General features: G+C 50.1%; 1 long non-coding RNA gene across 1 annotated transcript in view; it reads right to left on the reverse strand.

The window, feature by feature from the left end:
- LOC137443444 (uncharacterized) overlaps positions 1–24,917 on the reverse strand; it is an 80,035-nt gene extending 55,118 nt beyond the window's left edge. The window contains exons 1-2 of the long non-coding RNA XR_010987880.1: positions 24,845–24,917; positions 10,921–11,002 (exon numbers count right to left, since the gene is read on the reverse strand). This is a non-coding gene — a long non-coding RNA (uncharacterized lncRNA). The remainder of the gene's footprint in view (positions 1–10,920; positions 11,003–24,844) is intronic.
- Positions 24,918–25,526: the final 609 nt, after the last annotated feature.

Genomic DNA, 25,526 nt, shown 5'->3' on the forward strand with positions numbered 1-25,526 from the left:
AGCCCTGGTGAGACCCCACCTGGAGTACTGTGTCCAGTTCTGGAGCCCCTATTACAAGAGGGATGTGGAGGTGCTGGAACGTGTCCAGAGAAGGGCCACGAGGATGATCAGAGGGCTGGAGCACCTCTCCTATGAGGACAGACTGAAGGAGTTGGGGCTGTACAGTCTGCAGAAGAGAAGGCTCCGAGGAGACCTAATTGTCGCCTTCCAGTATCTGAAGGGGGCCTACAGGAAGGCTGGGGAAGGACTTCTCAGGATATCAGGTAGTGATAGGACTAGGGGGAATGGAATGAAGCTGGAGGTGGGGAGATTCAGGCTAGATGTGAGGAGGAGGTTCTTCACCATGAGAGTGGTGAAACCCTGGAATGGGTTGTCCAGGGAGGTGGTCGAGGCCCCGTCCCTGGGGGTGTTTAAGAGCAGGCTGGATGAGGCTCTGTCCAGGCTGATATAGTGTGGGGTGTCCCTGCCCATGGCAGGGGGGTTGGAACTAGATGATCCTTGTGGTCCCTTCCAACCCTGAATGAAACTATGAAACTATGAAACTATGAAACTGGCTTCAGCCTATAGAAAGAGTGAAGCTAGAATTATGCCCATACTTGGTGTAAGCACAAGCGCTGCATGCGCTGGGTGCGTGCAAGCCTGGCTAATGCATTGGCTTTTGTCTTCCTCCTGGAGGAGGGGGAACTTGCCCACATGCTGGGACAAGATTCAGTATCGGGGCATAATGTGCCTTCACCACACATATAAAAACTTGACTAACTGGCTATATCTCTCAATCCATAATCTACAATATCCTACTAACCCTAATCATCTTCTGACTTGTTTCTTTGTTTTAGGGGCTTGGAGAGATATAATCCCTTCTACTCTTTCAGGATCTATCTTCCTGGCTCCATTAATTAACCATAGTCCTAAATATTTAACTTCAGGTTCCACAAATTGTAATTTGTTTTTAGATACCCTTAATCCCGAATTTCCCAGGAAATTCAAGAGGTTTATGGTGGTCCTTCTAACTTCAACTGCCCCTTCTCCTGAAATTAATAAATCATCTACATATTGTGTGATTAAAACATCCCTTTCCTGTGGAAATGACAATAACAATTTTTCCAGGTTTTGACCAAACAGATTGGGAGAGTCTGTAAAACCTTGGGGCAATCTGGTCCACCTCAATTGTTGCTTTCTCCTGGTGACTGGATCTTCCCATTCAAAGGCAAAGATATCTCTACTGTTTTCAGCTAATGGGCAGGCCCAGAAGGCATCTTTAAGATCTATTACACTATACCATTTATGATTTGGAGGTATGTGACTCAACAATGTGTAAGGATTAGAAACTACAGGAAACCGAGTCACAGTTCTCTTATTGACCTCCTGTAGGTCTTGCACCAACCTGTAAGTTCCATCCTCTTTCTTTACTGGTAGTATGGGGGTGTTATGCGGGGACATACAAGGTTCCAAGGTCCCCTCTTTAAGGAGGCGGTCTATAACTGGCTTTAATCCCTCTCTCCCTTCTTTAGATATGGGATACTGTTTTACTCTGATAGGACGTTCTGGTTGCTCTATAGTTACTTGTATAGGTTCAATATCTAAGCTCCCTGTATTTTCTTCACTGGCCCAGACTTCTGGGTTAATCCCTGCCTCATCCTCAGTGTTTAATTGTAATATTCTGACCCTCATCTGCCCCTCTTCTAGAACTACCCCTATGCCCAATTGAACTTGTAAGTCTCTCCCTAGTAAATTACATCCTGCGCTTGGCACTACCAAAATATCTCCTACCCCAATTCTCGCCTCAGTTTCTAATTTAACATCCTTAACTACAGGGACTTTAAACCCTTCCCCCTTTGCCCCTAAAACCTTTACAGTATTTTTGCTCTCCACACACCCTTCGGGAACCTTGGTAACACAAGTACGTTCAGCTCCTGTATCTACTAAAAATTCTAAAATTTCTTCCTGGGGTCCTACTTTTAATTTTATCAAGGGCTCCTGTTGGTATTTTTGCCCCAGGTAAAAGAGCCCCTGACACCCCTATTGCTGATCTTCCTCAAAAACTTTAAGATCTCTTTTCCTCATTTGACAATCTCGTTTAAAATGTCCAATTTTCCCACAATAATAACATTCAGTACCCTTACTTCCAGTTTGAGCATTCCCCAGGTCCCAGTGAGGCCTGGGGGTTTTATCCCTCTTAGGTCAAGGAGACGGAGGGTGGGAGAATTGTGTTTTCTTCTCAGGTTTCCCCACCTGACCTGCTTCCCTCATGCTGGCTACCATAATTTTGGCCTTAGCTTTTGCTTTTTCCTCATCCATTTGAGCCATTTTGGCTCAGTAGCTGATCGGGACCGCTCGTCCGGAACCGCTCCGCTTAAGCTGTGAGTTTCTCGGGGTTTTTCTTTTGCTTTTGCTTTCCTTTCGGGGCTTCGCGGGTCGGGAGGACTGCTAGTAGGGGGAGGAGCCGGCAGGATTGTGCTCACGAGAGCCTGCACGGGTCACGGGAGCCTGACGTCAGCCGCGGCAGTTTTTAAAAGCCGCCCGGGCTGTGCGCGCGGCGCCATTTTGGCTCAGTAGCTGATCGGGACCGCTCGTCCGGAACCGCTCCGCTTAAGCTGTGAGTTTCTCGGGGTTTTTCTTTTGCTTTTGCTTTCCTTTCGGGGCTTCGCGGGTCGGGAGGACTGCTAGTAGGGGGAGGAGCCGGCAGGATCGTGCTCACGAGAGCCTGCACGGGTCACGGGAGCCTGACGTCAGCCGCGGCAGTTTTTAAAAGCCGCCCGGGCTGTGCGCGCGGCGCCAGTTTGGCTCAGTAGCTAGGCTAGCAGCCGGGTGACAAAAAAAAAAAAAATAAAAAAAAAAAAATCCCAAACAGAAAACCCGAACCTTAAACATTGCATCATGGTCGTCACTCGGACGAAGGGTAAAAAAGCAGCGTCTGCCCAGACAGAGCTGTTTCACCAACATGCTGGAGTCCAGGCTGTCAGCTGCAGAGAGTGCTTCAGCCTGGCACTTGGAATAGAGGGGGAGGGAGAGGACACCTGTGTCCGGTGTGAGCAGGTGAATTTTCTCCTCAGCATGGTGGCAGAGCTGAAGGATGAAGTGGCCGAGCTGAAGGAGGAGGTAGCTAGGCTAAGGACCATAAGGGAAAGTGAAAGGGAGTTAGACTTCCAGGAGAAGGCTCTGCAGATCTCCCCTGCTGAGGGAAGGGTTTCTGGAGGCAGAGAGGGATGGATACGGGTCCCTGCCAGGGGTGGCAAGAGAAATCCACCCCGACCCTCTCCTCCTCCTCCTCTGCCCTTGCATAATAAGTATGAGGCCCTGCAGGCTGAGGGCAGTAAGGATGAGAGGGCTGAGGCTGAAGAGCAGCCATCCAGAGGGGAGCCTAAGGCCAAGCGGACCCCACCAGCTGTAACGGCCAGCTCTGGGGGGAAGCCTAAGCCCAAGCGGTCCCCACCGGCTATAACGACTAGCTCCACAAAGAAAGGGAGAAGGGTTATAGTTGTTGGGGACTCTCTCCTGGGGGGTACTGAGGGACCCATATGTCGTCCCGACCCATCCCACAGGGAGGTCTGCTCCCTACCAGGGGCAGGGGTTAGGGACATTGCGAAGAGATTCCCTGAATTAATCCAGCCCACTGACTATTACCCTCTGATGGTAATACAGGCTGGGAGTGATGAGATTGACAGGAAGGGCACTAGGACAATTAAGAAGGAATTCAGGGCCCTTGGACAATTGATTGATGGGGCAGGAGCTCAAGTGGTGTTCTGCTCAATTCCTTCAGTGTCAGGGGTGTACACTGAGAGGAATGGGAGAACCCACACCATCAACAATTGGCTCAGGGGATGGTGCCAGCGGCAGAACTTTGGGTTCTATGACCACGGGGCAACTTTCACTGCACCTGACCTGCTGGGTCCTGATGGGGTGCATCTATCTAGAAGGGGTAAAAGAGTCCTGGCACTGGAGTTGGCAGGGCTCATTAGGAGGGCTTTAAACTAGGTCTGAAGGGGGTGGGTGAGGCAATCGGTCCCTCTGCAGAGGTAAGAGTAGGGCACAAGGTAGGGTCAGTTGAGAAGTCAGGAACCCAGCTGCGATGCATGTACACCAATGCACGCAGCCTGGGCAACAAGTAAGAGGAGTTGGAGGTCCTAATCCATCAGGGCGACTATGATGTAGTTGCCATCTCAGAAACTTGGTGGGACAGCACCCACGATTGGAGTGCTACAATGGGGGGTTACAGGCTCTTTAGGAGGGACAGGCGAGGGAGAAGAGGAGGAGGGGTGGCTCTGTATATTAGAGAGTCAATCTCTGCCACACAACTTGTGGTGGAAGATGAGGTAGTTGAGAGCCTGTGGGTCAAAATCAGAGGACAACCTAACAAGTCTGACATCCTGATTGGAATCTGTTACAGACCACCCAACCAGGATGAGGCGGCTGATGAGTTGTTCTACAAGCAACTGGAGGCTGTCTCAAGATCATCTGATCTTGTCCTTATTGGTGACTTCAACCTCCCAGATATCTGCTGGGAACTTAATTCAGCAGGGAGGAGGCAGTCCAGAAGATTCCTGGAGCGAATGGAGGACTGCTTCCTGACACAGCTGTTAAGCGAGCCTACCAGGGGACAGGCTCTGCTTGACCTGCTGTTCTGCAATAGGGAAGGGCTGGTGGGAGATGTGATCGTGGGAGGCTGCCTAGGGTGCAGTGACCACGAGATAGTGAAGTTTTCATTATGCAGGGAGATTGGGAGGAGCACCAACAGAACCTCCACCTTGGACTTCCGAAGGGCGAACTTCAGCCTATTTAAAAAACTTGTCTGCAAAGTCCCCTGGGTACCAGCCCTCATGAACCAAGGGGTTCAGGAGGGTTGGACCTACTTCAAACAGGAGCTCTTGAAGGCACAGGAATTGGCGGTTCCCATGTGCCGGAAGGCAAGCCGGCGGGGAAGGCGACCAGCCTGGATGAGCAAGCAGCTCCTGGAGGATTTAAGGGGGAAGAGGAGGCTGTATCACCTTTGGAAGGAGGGGAAGGCTTCTCGAGGTATGTTCAAGGAAGCTGTTAGATTATGTAGGAATAAAATTAGGGAGGCTAAGGCCCAGCTGGAACTGAAGCTGGCCACCTCAGTCAAAGATAATAAAAAGCATTTTTATAAATATATTAACAATAAGAAGAAGGGCAGGAAGAACCTGAACTCCCTAGTGGACCTGGAGGGGAACACAGTTACTGAGGATGAGGATAAAGCTGAGGTCCTGAACACCTTCTTTACCTCAATGTTTAACAGCAAGGCAGGAGTTCAGGACAAGTGGTCTCCGGAGCTGGGCGTTGGGGTCGGGGAGCAGAGTAATACCCTGGAAATCCATGAGGAGTTAGTTCGGGACCTGCTGAGCCACTTGGATATCCACAAGTCCATGGGACCAGATGGGATCCATCCTAGGGTGCTGAGAGAGCTGGCGGATGTGCTAGCTAGGCCACTCTCCATCATTTTCCTCCAGTCCTGGCTCACTGGTGAGGTCCCAGATGACTGGAAACTGGCCAACGTGGTCCCCATCCACAAGAAGGGTCGGATGGAGGAACCTGGAAACTACAGGCCAGTCAGCCTGACCTCAGTGCCAGGGAAAGTGATGGAGCAGATTATCCTGGCAGCAATAACTGCGCACCTGAAGGATGGCCAAGGGCTCAGGTCCAGCCAACATGGATTCAGGAAGGGCAGATCCTGCCTCTCCAACCTGATCTCTTTCTATGATCAGGTGACCCGCCTGGTGGATGTGGGGAGGCCTGTGGATGTGGTCTACCTAGACTTCAGCAAGGCCTTTGACACCGTCCCCCACAGCAAACTGCTGACTAAGCTGTCAGCCTGTGGATTGGACCACTACACTCTGTGCTGGGTTAGGAACTGGCTGGAGGGCCGGGCCCAGAGAGTGGTCGTGAACGGTGCCACATCCAGCTGGAGGCCAGTCACCAGTGGTGTCCCCCAGGGATCAGTGCTGGGCCCCGTCCTCTTCAACATATTCGTTGATGATCTGGATGAAGGGGTAGAGTCAGTCATCAGCAAGTTTGCAGATGACACAAAGTTAGGGGCAGATGTTAGTCAATTAGAGGGTAGAAAGGCTCTGCAGAGGGACCTCGACCGACTGGAAAGATGGGCAGAGTCCAATGGGATGGCTTTCAACAAGTCCAAGTGCCGAGTGCTGCACTTTGGCTATGGCAATCCCATGCAGAGGTATAGGCTGGGGTCGGAGTGGCTGGAGAGCTCCCAGACAGAGAGGGACCTGGGTGTGCTGATCGACAGCCACCTGAATATGAGCCAGCAGTGTGCTCAGGTGGCCAGGAGGGCCAATAGCATTCTGGCCTGCATTAGGAATAGTGTGGCCAGCAGGAGCAGGGAGGTCATAGTGCCCCTGTACTCTGCTCTGGTTAGGCCGCACCTTGAGTACTGTGTCCAGTTCTGGGCTCCTCAGTTTAAGAAGGACATTGAGACACTTGAGCGTGTCCAGAGAAGGGCAACAAGGCTGGTGAGAGGCCTTGAACACAAGCCCTATGAGGAGAGGCTGAGGGAGCTGGGATTGTTTAGCCTGGAGAAGAGGAGGCTCAGGGGTGACCTTATTGCCCTCTACAACTACCTGAAGGGTGGTTGTAGCCAGGAGGGAGTTGGCCTCTTCTCCCAGGCAACCAGCACCAGAACAAGGGGACACAGTCTCAAGCTGCGCCAGGGGAGGTTCAGACTCGAGGTGAGGAGGAAGTTCTTCACCGAGCGAGTCATTCGTCATTGGAATGGGTTGCCCAGGGAGGTGGTTGAGTCATCGACCCTGGAGGCATTCAAGGGGAGATTGGACGTGGCACTTGGTGCCATGGTCTAGTCATGGGGTCTGCGGTGTCAGGTTGGACTCGATGATCCTCGAGGTCCTTTCCAACCTAAGTGATACTGTGATACTGTGATACTGTGATCTCTACGCACATACACCTTCTGCGCTTCCCTCAATAACTCTTGAAGTCCTCTATCTTGCCAATCTTCTATTTTTTCCAATTTTTTTCTAATATCTGGCCAGGAATGAATGACAAAATTTACCTTTAACAATATCTGGCCATCCAGACTGCTGGGATCTATTCTTGAATATTGCTGTATATTTTTCCGTAACCTCTCGAGCCAATCAGTAGGGATTTCCTCCCTTCCCTGTTGACTATATGGGATTGAAGCTGGGGGTAAAGTGTTAATAACAACTGGGAAAGGAGAGTCACTAATTCCCCCCGGGAGGGATCTTTTCTTGGTTTTGTTAACAACAGATACAGCTGTCCATACTGCAAAACAAGGGTGGACACATGCTTCGTGAGTAAAAGGACCACTTCAGGAACACCTCAGTCTGAAGGCTCTGGAACTAGCGAGACAAACCCACCTTTTGAAACATCTGAATCTGCATTGCAAGAAAATACCGAGGATTTCATTTTGTGTATAAAAGATCCTGGGACTTGATGTCATTGGGGATGGGTAAAGTGTAATAGTAATGGTAAACTGGTTATTTAGATTTTTCTGCTGCACTATAATGATGTGCTGAGAGTGTGTGTGGTTATAAATGTATGCTGTTGTCTTTATAATTTGAAGTGATTAGGACAGAGGATTAATCTATGTTCTGTGTGTTAAAGTACCAAAAGGTCTAAAGACTGGCCAGGTCAAAAGTGCAAGTTTTGTCTGTCCTGATGGAGAGGGGTGGGAGTGTGCTGGGGAATATATGAATATGTACGTTTTAATATATGAATATGTATGTTTGCCATCTATATCAGTTCACCTCGTGTTGTTAGGGTGTGCCTCTAGCAAACTCGCTATGCGCCCAGCGCTGTGTTGCCTCTATTTTATAGTAAACTGGTTATAAATTTTCAGCAGTGAGTTCATTTCTCACAACTATCAAATGCTTTTTTTGTATTTTTCCCCCTGGGTATTGCTTCCTGTATGCCTCTAATAACCAAGGTTCGATATTCATTCATGTTTTGTCTGCCCCTATCATCATTATGGTTCCAATTAGGAGAAGCTAGGGGCATCTTTTGATCACCTGGAGGTCCCTGCTGATTTTCCCTTTCCCAAATTCTCATTCCAGCTGTTCTATTCATCTGTCTTTCCTCTGAAATAAAAAGGATTCCCATGATTAATTGCATTTCTTCCCACGTGTAAATATTTGGCCCCAAAAATTGATCAAATTGTTCTGCTACTCCAATTGGGTCTTCCAGGAGACCTTTTAATTCCTTCTTAAAGTTTCTCACCTCAGTAGAAGTGAGAGGGGCATTTACATATCCAATTCCCCCATTCGCTCCCCCCAGGGGCACCTCTCTCAAAGGATATAAGGGCACTCCTTCATGTGGATTGTCTGAGTCAGTAGACTCTTCCTCTAAAACCATGACATTTGCCTGTCTTCTAGGTTGCCTACCTCCTCTCCTTTGGCGGGTGGATTTGCTAGTGTGTCCCTCTGCAGGGGGGGTGGGGGCCGTTGCTGCCGAGGGGAGGGGGGCTGCCGAGGGGAGGGGGACTGCCGAGGACGGGGGCTGTAGGGAGGACGGGGGCTGCAGGTACTGCAGGGTTATAAGGTGGGGGTAAGTGATTCAGTGGTTCCCACTTTTCAGGTTCTGGCTCTTCCTCTTCCTCCACCTTAAAAACCATTACTTCCGCTGCTGACCAGACGCTGCCTTTCCAGCAAGCGGCATATTCACTCTCCTCCTGATTAAAAGGCTCCTTACTGTTAACATAAAGGTTGAGAGCCTGACAGATCCATCCTTCTGAGGACCCATATTGGGGCCAAAATAAATTGTCTGATCTGATCTTCTCTCTAGCCCATTTCTCCATACAATAATATATCATTGTTCCCTGATCTTTATCCCGTGTATTAGGATTCTCTTCCCAATACGCTAATTGTAACTCCAGAGGGCTGTCCAGGGGTATATCCCTGGGTACCCTTTCGCTCCCATTTTTCCCGGGGCTGGTCTGTTTACCCGACTCCTGCCCCATTTCCCGAGGTCCACGCTTTCTGTCCCCAATCGCTTCGTCCCTTCACTGGACAAGTCCCTTGCGAGAGCTTGGAAACGCAGTTAGAAGGACTCCACACTCACTTCGTGAGACTGGACTGTCCAGCTCACGTCTCATGCACACACTCTCACTGACCTCAATACCCGCCCAACCGGACAATACTTACAGCCCTTTTCTTGCCCGGGTCTTTGTGCACTAGAATTACAGGCAGTCGCGACAGTTGGGAGCTCCTTCCCTTGCCTTTATCTTACAACTTTTGGCTGAATCTACCCATGTTCCAAGAGGCTTCCAGGATCCTTCTTCCGGGCCGCCAAAATCGGCGGGGGCGCCCCCCCTTCCGAAGGGTCCGTGAAGTCGTTGCAGGCAGGGTAATCACGTCGGGTCACCAAATTGTGAGAAACAAACTCACTGCTGAAAATTTATAACCAGTTTATTATAAAATAAAGGCAACACAGCGCTGGGCGCATAGCAAGTTTGCTAGAGGCGCACCCTAACAACACGAGTTGAACTTATATAGACGGCAAACATACATATTAATATATTAAAATATACATATTCATATATTCCCCAATACGCTCCCACCCCTCTCCATCGGGACAGACAAAACCTGCACTTTTGACCTGGCCAGTCTTTAGACCTGTTGGCACCTCCCCTTTCTCTCCCAATACCCCACACAATACAGACCATCAGCCCAACAATCCAGCCCAACGATCCAGGCCAACGATCGAGCCCCACAGTCCCCAATAATTCCCCTTGTGAAAGCCAAATATTATAACCAGTTTCTCATACCCTGCTTTAGCAGTGGGGTTGGACTAGATGACCTCCAGAGGTCCTTTCCAACTGCTACCATGCTAAGAATCTGTGATTTACTGAGGAGCAACATGGTATAGACATTTCTTAGCCACATGAAATTCCCTATTGAAATTAACACCCATGCAGCAGCAACAGGGAAACACGACTGACACACATCTTCAGCAAACAAGAAATAGCAAGTCCAGAGAATACAGAATTCTCTTTAAGCACCTGGCTACTGCCTGCACACTGTCCTCACGCTGTGGCCCTTGTCGCAAGTACTTGTTGAGACAGCCCACTTTGGCTTTTCAACAGCCAGAGACATTACACAGCTGGAAACACAGAGAGAAGCTCTTCACTTCGGCACTCAGCAGGCTGGATCCAAGTTGTGGATTTCTGCTTTTCAGTGGGGCAGCAGATGATTATTTTTTGCAAAAGGTCTCTTCTACAGCTATTCTGTTTGCATACATTAATCTTATGCCAACAAGAGTTTCTGTACCTCTGCATTCATCAGCTTCCCCCATTACATGCCTGTAAAAGCTTTCTATAGCCGCCGTAACTGCTCATGTAAGATAAATTAAGACACAAAGGAGGCCCTGACTTCACACACACACATGCACGAGGAACTGATGCCACTCTCCCCTGTCACAGTCTTGAAAATTAAACAGAAGACAGGAGCTGCAGCTCTTTCTTCTTCAGCTCCCTTCTTCATGATAATGCTTAATGTATTCTAAAAGCACATCTGTTCACCCTAATGATGGTGCTTGCAGAAAGACTCTAAAATGGAGGCTGGCAATTTTCTATCCTCATAAGCTCTGTAAAACAGCCTTGCCAATAACAACCTGTGACCAGGCCAAATCAGGGAGGTTGGAAATAGCAGGGTTTGTAGAAGGGAGAAACCCACAGTCACACAGTCTGTCTCCTTCAGAGCTAGGAGCAGGATGGTACCCTGCAGTGTGTCCTCTGCTGTGCTGCTTCCTATTGCCTGATGCAAGCTACAATGGAATTTCACTCCATTAAGAAGAAACTTCTGGTGATTCTCATTTTCTACCTAATGCGAATGTTCAAAGCAGTTGCGTTGGCTGCAGTGGGATTATTTTCAGAATAGGATACAAAGAAAAAAAATAAAAGGGATAAAGCAAAGGTACCTGAAATTACAGCAATTTTCCACTACCCATGCTCCTCCTTGGCTATTCCTTCTGCCTCTTCCATTAGCAACATACCAAATCCCTATAATGGGAGAAATATCAGGATGAAAAGGTAAGTTCTGTAAAAAAAGCAAGGTCTGAATGTGAGCATTAGTACAGTTCCCAAACATTGGTATTTTCTGACACAGCAATGATCAGGAATATTGCTGAATATAGCAGGAGAGAGCTTCAGAATAGGTGCACCAGCATTAAGTGGAGCTTTCTCATGGCTTTTTTTTTTCTCTGATAATGAAATTATTCACAGGCATCTCTAGTCTCTGGCTGCTTCTCAATGACAGGAACAGAGTGAAGTTAAATCCACTGATGGTCGCTCATTGTGGTAGGCATCCTGTAATTCTTGGCGCAGAGAAAGTCTATCCTGCTGAGACAAACCATCCTAAACCACAACCACCCATCTTAATGGCTGCCTTAATAGACCTGGCTTTGTGCTAGCTAGATTAACAAAGCCAGAGCACAAACACCAGATGCTGTTGCCTGTGCTGTGAAATTGCCGAAGGATCTCAGTGCCATTCTGACTGGAGTCATGAGTTGAAATGGATATGGCTGGACACCACAGCCCCAGAGGTGGGTGCTGCTGCAGGTCACATTTCTGACAGACATGTAAGTGCCTTATAATCTTTACTTCCACAACCCGTCCACGAGTCAGGAGCTGTTACTGTGTTCATTTCACAATGAAAAACTTAGGCATGCAACAACCACAGGGCTTGTAAAGGCTACCCACAAAGGCTGCATCAAGCCCTGTCAGACCTAGGCTAGGTTCGAGCTTTGTACCTCTCTCCTAGGCTCAGCTCATGACAGAGGAGATGCCAAATCAAAAAGAGTGGCAGAACAGCATGTTAATATTCTGGACCAGATCCATGCCTCTATTTACATTTGGGAATCTTGCACAGCAGGAGTGCTACTGGAATCACAATAATGCTTCAAAATAAGGAAAAGCCTTTCTACTCTATTCAACGACTTTGTTGTCCTGTATATCTGGGAATAAGTGATTGGATTAATTCACTCCTAACATTAAGATGCAGGAATTATACTCAGCTCTTTGTTCATCTGTTTCCCTAACAAGACCTACAGAATGGGGCTGTGGCGACACTGAAATCAGAGGTGATTTAATTCTAAAAAAATAATCCATCTAACACTGTTGCAGTTTGAGCTGCGTGCCCCCCTGCAATGTTTACTTCCTGTGTCCAGAAGTCCAGCCCAGAGGGGTGGACACAGGAAATTATGTAGTATTTCCTACCACAATTCTCTGCACCACTATAAGATCCACAGTCACAGTATCACAGTATCACAGTATCACTTAGGTTGGAAAGGACCTCGAGGATCATCGAGTCCAACCTATCAACACAGGCCCCATGACTAGACCATGGCACCAAGTGCCACGTCCAATCTCCTCTTGAACGCCTCCAGGGTCGATGACTCAACCACCTCCCTGGGCAACCTGTTCCAATGACAATTACTCGCTCGGTGAAGAACTTCCTCCTCACCTCGAGTCTAAACCTCCCCTGGCTCAGCTTGAGACTGTGTCCTCTTGTTCTGGTGCTGGTTGCCTGGGAGAAGAGGCCAACCCCTTCCTGGCTACAACCACCCTTCAGGTAGTTGTAGAGGGCAATGAGGTCACCCCTGAGCCTCCTCTTCTCCAGGCTAAACAATCCCAGCTCCCTCAGCCTCTCCTCATAGGGCTTGTGTTCAAGGCCTCTCACCAGCCTTGTTGCCCTTCTCTGGACACGCTCAAGTGTTTCGATGTCCTTCTTAAACTGAGGGGCCCAGAACTGGACACAGTACTCAAGGTGTGGCCTAACCAAAGCAGAGTACAGGGGCACTATGACCTCCCTGCTCCTGCTGGCCACACTATTCCTAATGCAGGCTAGGATGCTATTGGCCCTCCTGGCCACCTGGGCACACTGCTGGCTCATATTCAGGTGGCTGTCGATCAGCACACCCAGGTCCCTCTCTGTTTTGGAGCTCTCCAGCCACTCCAACCCCAGCCTATAGCTCTGCATGGGATTGCCGTAGCCAAAGTGCAGCACTCGGCACTTGGACTTGTTGAATGCCATTCCATTGGACTCTGCCCATCTGTCCAGTCGGTCGAGGTCCCTCTGCAGAGCCTTTCCACCCTCTAACTGACTAACATCTGCTCCTAACTTGGTGTCATCTGCAAACTTGCTGATGACTGACTCTACCCCTTCATCCAGATCATCGATGAATATGTTGAAGAGGACAGGGCCCAGCACTGATCCCTGGGGGACACCACTGGTGACTGGCCGCCAGCTGGATGTGGCACCGTTCACTACCACTCTCTGGGCCCGGCCCTCCAGCCAGTTCCTAACCCAGCACAGAGTGTAATGGTCCAATCCACGAGCTGACAGCTTAGTCAGCAGTTTGCTGTGGGGGACGGTGTCAAAGGCCTTGCTGAAGTCCAGGTAGACCACATCCACAGGCCTCCCCACATCCACCAGACGGGTCACCTGATCATAGAAAGAGATCAGGTTGGAGAGGCAGGATCTACCCTTCCTAAATCCATGTTGGCTGGACCTGAGCCCTTGGCCATCCTTCAGGTGCGCAGTTATTGCCGCCAGGATAATCTGCTTGTGGCCGGTTGACGTTGTCCCCTTAAGAAAGGGAATATGGTGGACGGAAGTTGGTAAACGGAAAGAATTATCTAAACTAATTTCATTGGTAAAGTGGGAGGAAGCACCTTCTGAACTGGGAGTGAACTGGGCATTCCAGCACTTCTCTGTCAGTCTTGCTTCCGCCTCTTCTTTGGGCAGCAGCTCTCTCTGTGCTGGGCTTTCTGCCAAGGCTCCGGCCTTCAAACTGACAAACCTGATAAGGCCTGTATTAACTGCTTCCAATTAACACAAAACTGCTTTTAACTTCTTTCTTTCTCTTTCTCCCTCTTTTCCGAACTACTCTGGGGAAAAGGGGGGAAGAGAGGGGAGAGCGGAGGTGGGGAACCCCTTGGCAAGGGGGGTTTCTCTCATTTCTGTGTTACTCTGTTGTATATCTTTGTATATATTGTAGATATTGTAAATTTGTAAATATTCCCCTGCATACCCTACATTGCTTTGTAAATATAAAGCTCCACTGCTTTGCTAATTCAGCTTGTGAGGTTTTTTTTTCCCTTTCCTTTCAATTTTCTTTCCCTTTACCTTACAAGGGGGAAGGGAGGAGGCTTCTTGGCCTTACCCTTCCAACCCACCACACTGCTCCATCACTTTCCCTGGCACTGAGGTCAGGCTGACCGGCCTGTAGTTTCCAGGTTCCTCCATCCGACCCTTCTTGTGGATGGGGACCACGTTGGCCAGTTTCCAGTCATCTGGGACCTCACCGGTGAGCCAGGACTGGAGGAAAATGATGGAGAGTGGCCTAGCTAGCACATCTTCCAGCTCTCTCAGCACCCTAGGATGGATCCCATCCGGTCCCATGGACTTGTGAATATCCAAGTGGCTCAGCAGGTCCCGAACTAATTCCTCATGGATTTCCGGGGCATTACACTGATCCCCGACCCCATCGCCCAGCTCCGGAGGCCACTCGTCCTGAACTCCTGCCTTGCTGTTAAAAATTGAGGCAATGAAGGTGTTCAGGACCTCAGCTTTCTCCTCGTCTTCAGTCACCGCGTTCCCCTCCAGGTCCACTAGGGAGTGCAAGTTCTTCCTGCCCTTCTTCTTATTGTTAATATATTTATAAAAATGCTTTTTATTGTCTTTGACTGAGGTGGCCAGCTTCAGTTCCAGCTGGGCCTTTGCCTCCCTAATTTTATTCCTACATAATCTAACAGCTTCCTTGAACATACCTCGAGAAGCCTTCCCCTCCTTCCAAAGGTGATACAGCCTCTTCTTCCCCCTTAAATCCTCCAGGAGCTGCTTGCTCATCCAGGCCGGTCGCCTTCCCCACCAGCTTGCCTTCCGGCACGTGGGAACCGCCAATTCCTGTGCCTTCAAGAGCTCCTGTTTAAAGTAGGTCCAACCCTCCTGAACCCCTTGGTTCATGAGGGCTGGTACCCAGGGGACTTTGCAGACAAGTTTCTTAAACAGGCTGAAGTTCGCCCTTCGGAAGTCCAAGGTGAAGGTTCTGTTGGTGCTCCTCCCTATCTCCCTGCATATTGAAAACTTCACTATCTCGTGGTCACTGCACCCTAGGCAGCCTGCCACGATCACGTCTCCCACCAGCCCTTCCCTATTGCAGAACAGCAGGTCAAGCAGAGCCTGTCCCCTGGTAGGCTCGCTTAACAGCTGTGTCAGGAAGCAGTCCTCCATTCGCTCCAGGAATCTTCTGGACTGCCTCCTCTCTGCTGAATTAAGTTCCCAGCAGATATCTGGGAGGTTGAAGTCACCAACAAGGACAAGATCTGATGATCTTGAGACAGCCTCCAGTTGCTTGTAGAACAACTCATCAGCCTCCTCATCCTGGTTGGGTGGTCTGTAACAGATTCCAACCAGGATGTCAGACTTGTTAGGCTGTCCTCTGATTTTGACCCACAGGCTCTCAACTACCTCATCTTCCACCTCAAGTTGTGTGGCAGAGATTGACTCTCTAATATACAGAGCCACCCCTCCTCCTCTTCTCCCTTGCCTGTCTCTCCTAAAGAGCCTGTAACCCCCCATTGTAGCACTCCAATCGTGGGTGCTGTCCCACCAAGTTTCTGAGATGGCGACTACATCATAGTCGCCCTGATGGATTAGGACCTCCAACTCCTCTTGCTTGTTGCCCAGGCTGCGTGCATTGGTGTACATGCATCGCAGCTGGGTTCCTGACTTCTCAACTGACCCTACCTTGTGCCCTACTCTTACCTCTGCAGAGGGACCGATTGCCTCACCCACCCCCTTCAGACCTAGTTTAAAGCCCTCCTAATGAGCCCTGCCAACTCCAGTGCCAGGACTCTCTTACCCCTTCTAGATAGATGCACCCCATGGGGACCCAGCAGGTCAGGTGCAGTGAAAGTTGTCCCATGGTCATAGAACCCAACGTTCTGCCTCTGGCACCATCCCCTGAGCCAATTGTTGATGGTAACTCCAGTGCGGAGTCTAGTGCTGTCTCTTTTCTTCCTCCTCCGTCAGCCGGTAACTGGGGGAGATGTCTCCTGGCTTTGGGCCTCGCTAGGCCCAAGGCCATGGGGGGATGGGCACTCTCAGATCTGGCCAGCTGAGGCTAGCCTAGCAGTGGGAGGGGGAAGAAGGAGCCCTGGGGGTCTTGGGTGTACCCTCAGGTGGGGATGGCATCTCTCTGGGTCTGTTTTGGGATCTTTCTTTGTCACTGCGCTTTTGGCTTTCTGTAAAAGTTCACTGCTTTCTATTTAAACTTTCCATCACTTTTGCAATCCGTTTGTCTGAGTGTTTATTGTTGCCAGGGGTGGGGAAAGGGGCTGCCTCTACCCAGCACATTCTTGGTAGCAGAGGATGGTTACAGTGGGCAGGGGGTCTGCCCCCAACCCCTTTACATTCTTGGCGAACCAGCCAGGAGTAGGAGTTGGTCATTGTGGCTACTCTGAAGATAGGATTGCAAAAGATAAGAGAGTTTAAATTTAGTTCTGGGCGTTGTTTTGGTTTTTTGGGCATTGGGGGCTCAATTGTTGTTGTTGGGGCAATTGTGTGAGTTCTTGTGGATTGCAGGGGGACACCTGGTGCGTGGCCGGTGGCACAGAGTCCCTCCTACTGTTTCAAGCAGGGGTGGTTCTTAACCATCGGAATTGGGGCACTGCTTGAGAATGCGGGACCTGCCCTTCCTCCACCTTTATTCTCTGTGGAGCAGCAGAAGCGGTGGGGAATGAAGTGGGGGAGGGGCAGCGGCAAGCAGATCAAAGTCAGGTCCGTTCTCGCTGCATGGTAGGGCCAGCTACAGCAGAGCGGGCGAGCCTGGCTCCCAATGGGCGAACGGGGACTCCAGTTGGAAAGCTGTTCTCAAGGGCCCTGAGGATGTGCTCATGGCTTTCGCTGGAGGATGTGATTGAATGCCCGAGGGGTGGAGGCGATTTTGATTCGGTACCGCGGTAGTAGAGGTAGCCAGAGCCCTGCTGTACGCTCGGGCGGCGGCGGGCCCGGCCGTGCGCTCGTAGCGGCGATGGCGTTCCCCGGCCATCCACTTGGGCTGTGGCGGCGGCAGGACTGGCCGTGCACTCGGAGCGGCAACGGAGGTCCCCGGCCGTCCACTCGGGCTGTGGCGGCGGTGAGCACGGCCGTGCGCTCAGAGCTGTGACGGCAGTCCTGGCCGTGCGCTCAGGCTGCGGCGGGGCCAGCCCTAGTCTCTTCCTCGACCTTTTTGGACGAGTTCCAAAAATGGCGCCGAGCACCTGGCTCCACCTCTCTTCTCAGTAGGTTGTGGTGCAGCCCCTCCCTCTGCCAAGGGAGGGTTGAGTTGTTGGATGCTGTCACGTCTTGGTACACGAACGCCTAGTGGGAAGGCGTTGTACTGTGACATGCATCTGTATAGCCTTGGGCCGCGGCTGGAAGCGGTCAGCACTGGGCTTGGGATAGGTCCGTGCAGTATTGTGGATGGCTCAGCGTGCTGTTTTCCTGGAGGGGTGGAGAAGCAGTTAGAGCCTGATTGTTCTGACTGGCTTGCCCCAGGGGTGGAAATATGCCGCTGAGTAAATAGAGATGGGAATAAAGGTTTGGTTGAGAAGTTGTGAGGTTCTTTCCAGGTGACCAGGATGTCCAACGGATCCATGAAGAGGTTGCACCGCAGAAGAGTGAACTCTGCATCGCTGGGAGGTTCCATTAGATGAGGGAAGAAGAACTGGAATGGACTGACACTTGAGCCTGAATGAGAGACTGTTTGGGTGGACGCCCAGATGAAGATATGGACTTTGCCAAACATGTCAACGGATGATTTCTGATTTAATGATGTGTTTGGGTGCAAAGATTATGGTATGAAATAAGGGGTGGCGTGTTGCAGTTTGAGCTGGGTGCCCCCCTGCAATGTTTACTTCCTGTGTCCAGAAGTCCAGCCCAGAGGGGTGGACACAGGAAATTATGTAGTATTTCCTACCACAATTCTTTGCACCAGTATAAGATCCAGTGCGGAGTCTCGCACTTTCTCTTTTCTTCCTCCTCCGTCAGCCGGTAACTGGGGGAGATGCCTCCTGTCTTTGGGCCTGGCTAGGCCCAAGGCCATGGGGGGATGGGCAGTCTCAGATCTGGCCAGCTGAGGCTAGCCTAGCAGTGGGAGGGGGAAGAAGGAGCCCTGGGGGTCTTGGGTGTACCCTCAGGTGGGGATGGCATCTCTCTGGGTCTGTTTTGGGATCTTTCTTTTGGTTCTCTGTAAATGTTCTCTGCTTTCTATTTAAACTTTCCACCACTTTTGCAATCCATTTGTCTGAGTGTTTATTGTTGCCAGGGGTGGGGAAGGGGGCTGCCTCAACCCAGCACAAAAACTTACAGGCATTCTTTAAACAACACACAGAAATCTCCATTCTAAAATGTTCTTCTAATCAGAACCCACAAGGATAAAGAACACTTTCTGATTAACCTCTTGAACACTGACTGTTCTGAATGAACATGAGTGCGTCACATGCCATGAAATTTCAATTTGCAGCCTATTTTCATGTTTGTAGCTGGCTTCTTTCAATTTATTTTACTCTCTCTTTTTGGTTTTTTAAAATTTATTTATTTAAATTTTTTAGATTTATTGATTGTATAGTTTGACCACTTTTTTAAATTATTTATTTATTTATTTCATACTGGAAATATTGACTTCTCTTTTTTTCTGCTCCCCAGACACATGGTCGCACTTCATCAGCATCTGGTCAAACTGCATCTTAATGCATATACTCAGGGAAAGATTAATAAATACAAGGAAGTTAATTTAAAACATCAGCCCTGTGCAATTTTGGCAAAGAGAACAAAGTATTGCTTTCTTAAAAGCTCAGCCTAAAGGTTCAAAACCTACGAGGGTGAAATTTAATTCACATTTTTTTTGCTCATGCAAGCCACAACATGTCACATGCAGCAGAGGGATAATGTGCCACTTTCCTATGAATCACTGAAAGGAGTATGAGACACAACTCTCCACTCCATTCTTCACATGCTTTAAGATATATTTGAAATGGTCACATCAGCGTGTCTGAAGCAAAAACTGACCCAACTATAGGAGACTTTACTCAGGAGTCTCACCAAATCACTTAAACCAATAAACACCTGAGAAGCAACGTTGGATTTCTTCTGTTTTGGTAGGAAGAATGTATTCAATAAATGTTCCCTTGAAAGAGAATGGGTAGGGTTAAACAAAATCTCACCACCTTCTCATATACAAATTATTTCATCAGTTCACTGAGGGTGCCACAGCACCAGGATGCCCAGAGAGGTTGTGGAATCTCCTTCTTTGCAGATTCCAAATGTGCCTGGATGTGATCCTGGGCATCCTGCTGTGGGTGACCCTGATTTAGCAGGAACAGACTGGATGAGCCCCAGATGTTGCTTCTAACCCCCAAGGTCAGTTTTAGAAGGAAATGCAAAGACATAATGGATGTATCTCCTTTGCTTTGATTTTACCCAAATTGAAGCCAAGTCTGACGTACTGCACAGCATATCAAAGAAAGATAATTCAGAATCAAAGTTGCTAAGTACTTCAAAGTCAAATTGGCAGCAGCATACATGAGCTTGTATTGTATGGGCACAAAGCAACACTGATAACATTCAGTCATGCTTTTTATTAATCTCAGAGCACTTGCAAGTGCCAAAATTAAGAAGCAGCACAACCTCAGCAGGCGAAATACAGGAGGGGGCTCACCTTCAACCCTGTTGACAGACCCCAGCGCGTGGCTGAGGAGAGAGGCAGCTTCAGAAGCGCAGCTCTGGGAGTTTGGCTTTTGGCTTTAATTCCCTTGCTTTTCAGGCGGTAAGGGGCTGGTGGCTTGGGACTTTCCAAAGAGAGGAGGAGGGGCAGCGGGCTCGGATTGCCTACCTGCCGGAGGGCAGTGACGTAGCTGGGGGAGGGGTTGCCGCGGAGACCGCGCGCAAACCAAACAGACCCCAGCGCGTGGCTGAGGAGAGAGGCAGCTTCAGAAGCGCAGCTCTGGGAGTTTGGCTTTTGGCTTTAATTCCCTTGCTTTTCAGGCGGTAAGGGGCTGGTGGCTTGGGACTTTCCAAAGAGAGGAGGAGGGGCAGCGGGCTCGGATTGCCTACCTGCCGGAGGGCAGTGACGTAGCTGGGGGAGGGGTTGCCGCGGAGACCGCGCGCAAACCAAACAGACCCCAGCGCGTGGCTGAGGAGAGAGGCAGCTTCAGAAGCGCAGCTCTGGGAGTTTGGCTTTTGGCTTTAATTCCCTTGCTTTTCAGGCGGTAAGGGGCTGGTGGCTTGGGACTTTCCAAAGAGAGGAGGAGGGGCAGCGGGCTCGGATTGCCTACCTGCCGGAGGGCAGTGACGTAGCTGGGGGAGGGGTTGCCGCGGAGACCGCGCGCAAACCAAACAGACCCCAGCGCGTGGCTGAGGAGAGAGGCAGCTTCAGAAGCGCAGCTCGCCTTCTCACTGACAGGGAAAAAAAAAAAAAAAAAAAAAAAAAAAAAAAAAAAAAAAAGCCGTGTGGAGAGAGGGTGGTTACTGCAAGATGGTCACCACTAGAGCAAAGGCTAGCAGAAGGACAGTGGGCACCCAAACAGAGACCACACACAAGCATGCAGATGTTCAGGCAGGTGGCTGCAGTGAGTGCTGGAACCTGGCACTCGACATGGAGGCTGGAGGGAGCAGCTCCTGTTTCAGGTGTGAGCAGGTCAGTGATCTGATGAGCATGGTGGTCAAACTAAAAGAAGAGGTAGAAAGGCTAAGAGATAGAAGAGATGGCGAGCAGAAAATTGACGATTCCCATAATGTAATCTCTTCTAAACCAGAACAGGGGGTAATCTCTTCTAAACCAGAACAGGGGGTAACACTTAGGGGAACAGGGAGTTTGATACCTTCCCAGCAGCAAGCCTCTCAACCTCCCTGTAGTAACCCCCATGAGCAGGGCCAATGGGAACAGGTCTCTGCCCGACGGAAGAAATGCAAACAAAGGAAGTCTGCTCCTGTGAGCAGCACGCTGCCTCCAGTGCAGTTACAGAACAGGTATGAGGCTCTGCAGGAGGAACAGGTCATTGGTAAGGTCGAGGACCCAAGAAGGTCAGAAGCTGCACCAATGACAGGTTGCCTCAGGCCAGCCATCAAAACTTACCCAGAAAAGAAACCTCGCAGGGTCATCGTCATAGGAGACTCCCTACTGAGGGGAACAGAGGGCCCAATATGCAGACCAGACCCATTTCATAGAGCGGTCAGCTGCCTCCCTGGTGCCCAAGTAAAAGATGTTGTAGATAGAATTCCCAACCTCGTGAGTCCTTCGGACTACTACCCACTGCTGGTCTTTCAGGTGGGCAGTGACGATGTAACAATGAGAGGCTCACAATCTATTAAGAAAGACTTCAGAACCTTAGGGCAAATGCTAAAGGGATCAGGGGCTCAAGTCGTGTTCTCTGCCATCCCTCTAACATCAGCAATGGATGAGGACACACTGAGGAAGGGCCGACAGATCAATTCATGGCTCAGGGGCTGGTGCCATCGACAGGGCTTTGGGTTCCACAATCACGGACTGGTTTTCAAGGCACCTGAGCTGAAAACAACTCATGGGACACACTTGTCCCAGAGTGGGATAAGAATCCTGGGGCAGGAATTGTCAGGGCTCATTGATAGGGCTTTAAACTAGATTTGAAGGGGGATGGGGTTAATAGTCTCCTGCTGGCTGGTGACAAACAGAGGGGCAGCTCACCAGCAGTAGAGAGAAGGAGAGCTGGTAAGGGCTCTCAACTTGCTACCCTGAGGCAAGCCACGAATGATCCACCAGGACATTCTGTGGAAACCGAGGGGATTTGGCACAAGAGGAGGACAGGGCCAGCCCAGCTGAAGTGCTTCTATGCGAATGCGCGCAGCTTGGGCAATAAACAGGATGAGTTAAGTGCCACTGTGCTGCTGGGATGCCACGACATAGTGGCTGTTACTGAAACTTGGTGGGATGAATCCCATGACTGGGATGTAGGCATAGATGGGTATAAACTCTTTAGGAAGGATAGGCAGGGAAGGAGAGGAGGAGGTGTTGCCCTCTATGTCAATAGCCAGTTGGAATCAGTGGAGCTCCAACTGGGGAGGGATGATAAGCTAGTTGAGAGTGTATGGGTCAAAATTAAAGGCAGGACAGGGGAAGAAGATATTACTGTGGGGGTCTCCTACAGGCCACCTGACCAGCAGATCCAAGCAGATGAGGCCCTCCATAGGCAAATAGAAGCGGCTTCCAGGTCACAAGCCCTGGTCCTCATGGGTGATTTCAACCACCCGGACATCTGCTGGAGGGACAACACAGCAAGGCACCAGCAATCCAGGATGTTCCTGGACTGCATAGAAGACAACTTCCTCCTCCAAATGGTAGAGGAACCAACAAGAAATGGTGCTATGCTGGACCTTGTTCTCACCAACAGGGAAGGGCTGGTAAGCAATGTGAGGCTCATAGACGGCCTTGGCTGCAGTGACCATGAAGCAGTTGAATTTAACATCCTCAGGGCAATCAGGAGGAAGTATTCCAAGCTCATGACCCTAGACTTTAGGCATGCAGATTTTGATCGCTTCAGGGATCTGCTAGCCAAAGTGTCCTGGGACAAAGCCCTGGAGGGAAGAGGGACCCAGGACAGCTGGTCAGTATTCAAGGACCACCTCCTCTGTGTCCAGGAGCTCTGTGTACCAACAAAGAGAAAAGCAGGTAAGAATGCTAGGAGGCCTGCCTGGATGGGCAAGGAGCTACTGGACACACTATTACTTAAAAGGAAACTCTACAGGAAGTGGAGGGAAGGACAGGTAGAACAGGGGGAATACAAGGAAGCTGCCCGAGCAGCAAGAGTCCTGGTTAGGAAAGCCAAAGCAGAGTTTGAGTTGAATCTAGCCAGGGAGATTAAAGGGAATACTAAGAACTTTTACAGGTATATTAATGGGAAGAAGAAGACTAGGGAAGGTGTGGGCCCCCTCAGAAAGGAAAATGGTGACATGGTCACCTGTGATGAGGAAAAGGCTGAGGTACTTAATAACTTCTTTACCTCAGTCTTCACTGCAAGGGCCTCTAGCCACACTCCTGATGTTATGGAAGTCAAAGCCAGGGACGGGGAGGAAGAACTGCCCATTGTAAGTGCAAATCAGGTTCGTGATCATCTGAAGAACCTGAAAGTGTTCAAGTCCATGGGACCCGACGGGTTACACCCACGGGTACTGAGAGAACTGGCAGATGAGGTTGCTAAACCCCTCTCTATTATATTTCAAAAGTCCTGGCAGTCTGGTGAAGTCCCCACAGACTGGAAAAGGGGAAACATTGCCCCCATCTTCAAAAAGGGCAAGAAGGAGGAACCAGGGAACTACAGGCCAGTCAGTCTCACCTCTGTGCCTGGAAAGATCATGGAGCAGATCCTCCTGGAGTCACTACTCGCTCAAAAGAATAGTGAAGAGGTGATTGGGAACAGTCAGCATGGCTTTGCCAAGGGCAAATCCTGCCTGACCAACCTGGTGGCCTTCTATGAGCAGGTGACAAAATTAATAGATGAGGGGCAAGCAACTGATGTCGTTTACCTGGACCTGAGCAAAGCCTTTGACACTGTCCCACACCACATCCTGGTCTCCAAACTGGTGACACATGGGTTTGATTGGTGGACCACTAGATGGATAAGGAACTGGCTTGATGGCCGCACCCAAAGAGTGGCTGTCAATGGGTCCATGTCCCAGTGGAGGCCAGTGACAAGTGGAGTCCCTCAGGGATCAGTCCTGGGACCTGTCTTATTCAACATCTTTGTGGGGGACATGGACAGTGGCATTGAGTGCACCCTCAGCAAGTTTGCTGATGACACCAAGCTGTGTGGTGCAGCAGACACGCTGGAGGGAAGGGAGGCCATCCAGAGGGACCTTGACAGGCTGGAGAGGTGGGCACAGGCCAACCTCATGAAGTTCAATAAGAGCAAGTGCAGGGTCCTGCATCTGGGTCGAGGCAATCCCAGGCACAAATACAGGCTGGGCAGGGACTGGCTGGAGGATAGCCCTGAGGAGAGAGACTTGGGGGTGCTGGTGGACAAAAAGCTCAACATGAGCTCTCAGTGTGCACTTGCAGCCCGCAAAGCCAATCAGATCCTGGGCTGCATCAGGAGAAGTGTGGCTAGCAGGTCGAGGGAGGTGATCCTCCCCCTCTACTCAGCCCTGGTGAGACCCCACCTGGAGTACTGTGTCCAGTTCTGGAGCCCCTATTACAAGAGGGATGTGGAGGTGCTGGAACGTGTCCAGAGAAGGGCCACGAGGATGATCAGAGGGCTGGAGCACCTCTCCTATGAGGACAGACTGAAGGAGTTGGGGCTGTTCAGTCTGCAGAAGAGAAGGCTCCGAGGTGACCTAATTGTCGCCTTCCAGTATCTGAAGGGGGCCTACAGGAAGGCTGGGGAAGGACTTCTCAGGATATCAGGTAGTGATAGGACTAGGGGGAATGGAATGAAGCTGGAGGTGGGGAGATTCAGGCTGGATGTGAGGCGGAGGTTCTTCACCATGAGAGTGGTGAAACCCTGGAATGGGTTGTCCAGGGAGGTGGTCGAGGCCCCGTCCCTGGGGGTGTTTAAGAGCAGGCTGGATGAGGCTCTGTCCAGCCTGATCTAGTGTGGGGTGTCCCTGCCCATGGCAGGGGGGTTGGAACTAGATGATCCTTGTGGTCCCTTCCAACCCTGAATGAAACTATGAAACTATGAAACTATGAAACTGTTTCTATCGCAGCAGATTACAATCCAAAGCAACTAAGGAATCTTGGGTTTTAAGTAAAATCCTTCTCCAATTATATCAGGGGAGAGGGGTGCAAGAAAGAGGCAGAGATGATGAATAAAGACAGTGTAGAGTACCTGGTGCTGGAATTTGGAAGGATCCCGACTGCTGACGGGCACCATGCTCCCGTACACGTGCAACTCCCTGTCACCGGTTTGAGGCTGTCCCCTTAAGAAAGGGAATATGGTGGACGGAAGTTGATAAACGAAAAGAAGGATCTAAACTAATTTCATTGGTAGAGTGGGAGGAAGCACCTTCTGAACTTGGAGTGCACAAGGGTATCCTGGGCATTCCAGCACTTTTCTATCAGTCTTGCTTCCGCTCCTCCGCAAGGCAGCAGCTCTCTGTGCTGGGCTTTCGGCCAAGGCTTTGGCCTTGAAACTGATAAGGCCTGTATTAACTGCTTTCCAATTAACACAACTGCTTCTAACCTTGTTTCTCTTTTCTCTCTCTTTCTAACCCACTCTGGGGAAAGGGGGGAGAGAGGGGAGAGCGGAGGTGGGGAACCCCCTCAGTAAGGGGGGGGGCAACTCTCATTTCTGTGCTACTTAATTGTATATATTTGTATATATTGTAAATATTGTAAATTTGTATATATTTCCCTGCATATCCTACATTGCTTTGTAAATATACAGCTCCAATGCTTTGCTAATTCAGCTGTGAGGTTTTTTTTCCCTTTCCCTTCAATTTTCTTTCCCTTTACTTTACAGGGGGGGAGGGAGGAGGCTTTTGGGCCTTACCCTTCCAACCCTACAACAT

This window comes from Melanerpes formicivorus, unplaced genomic scaffold (assembly GCF_026170545.1).
Source record: "Melanerpes formicivorus ecotype bairdi unplaced genomic scaffold, bMelFor1.0.p_v2 SCAF_9, whole genome shotgun sequence".
In the NCBI taxonomy this organism is placed as follows: Eukaryota; Metazoa; Chordata; class Aves; order Piciformes; family Picidae; genus Melanerpes; species Melanerpes formicivorus.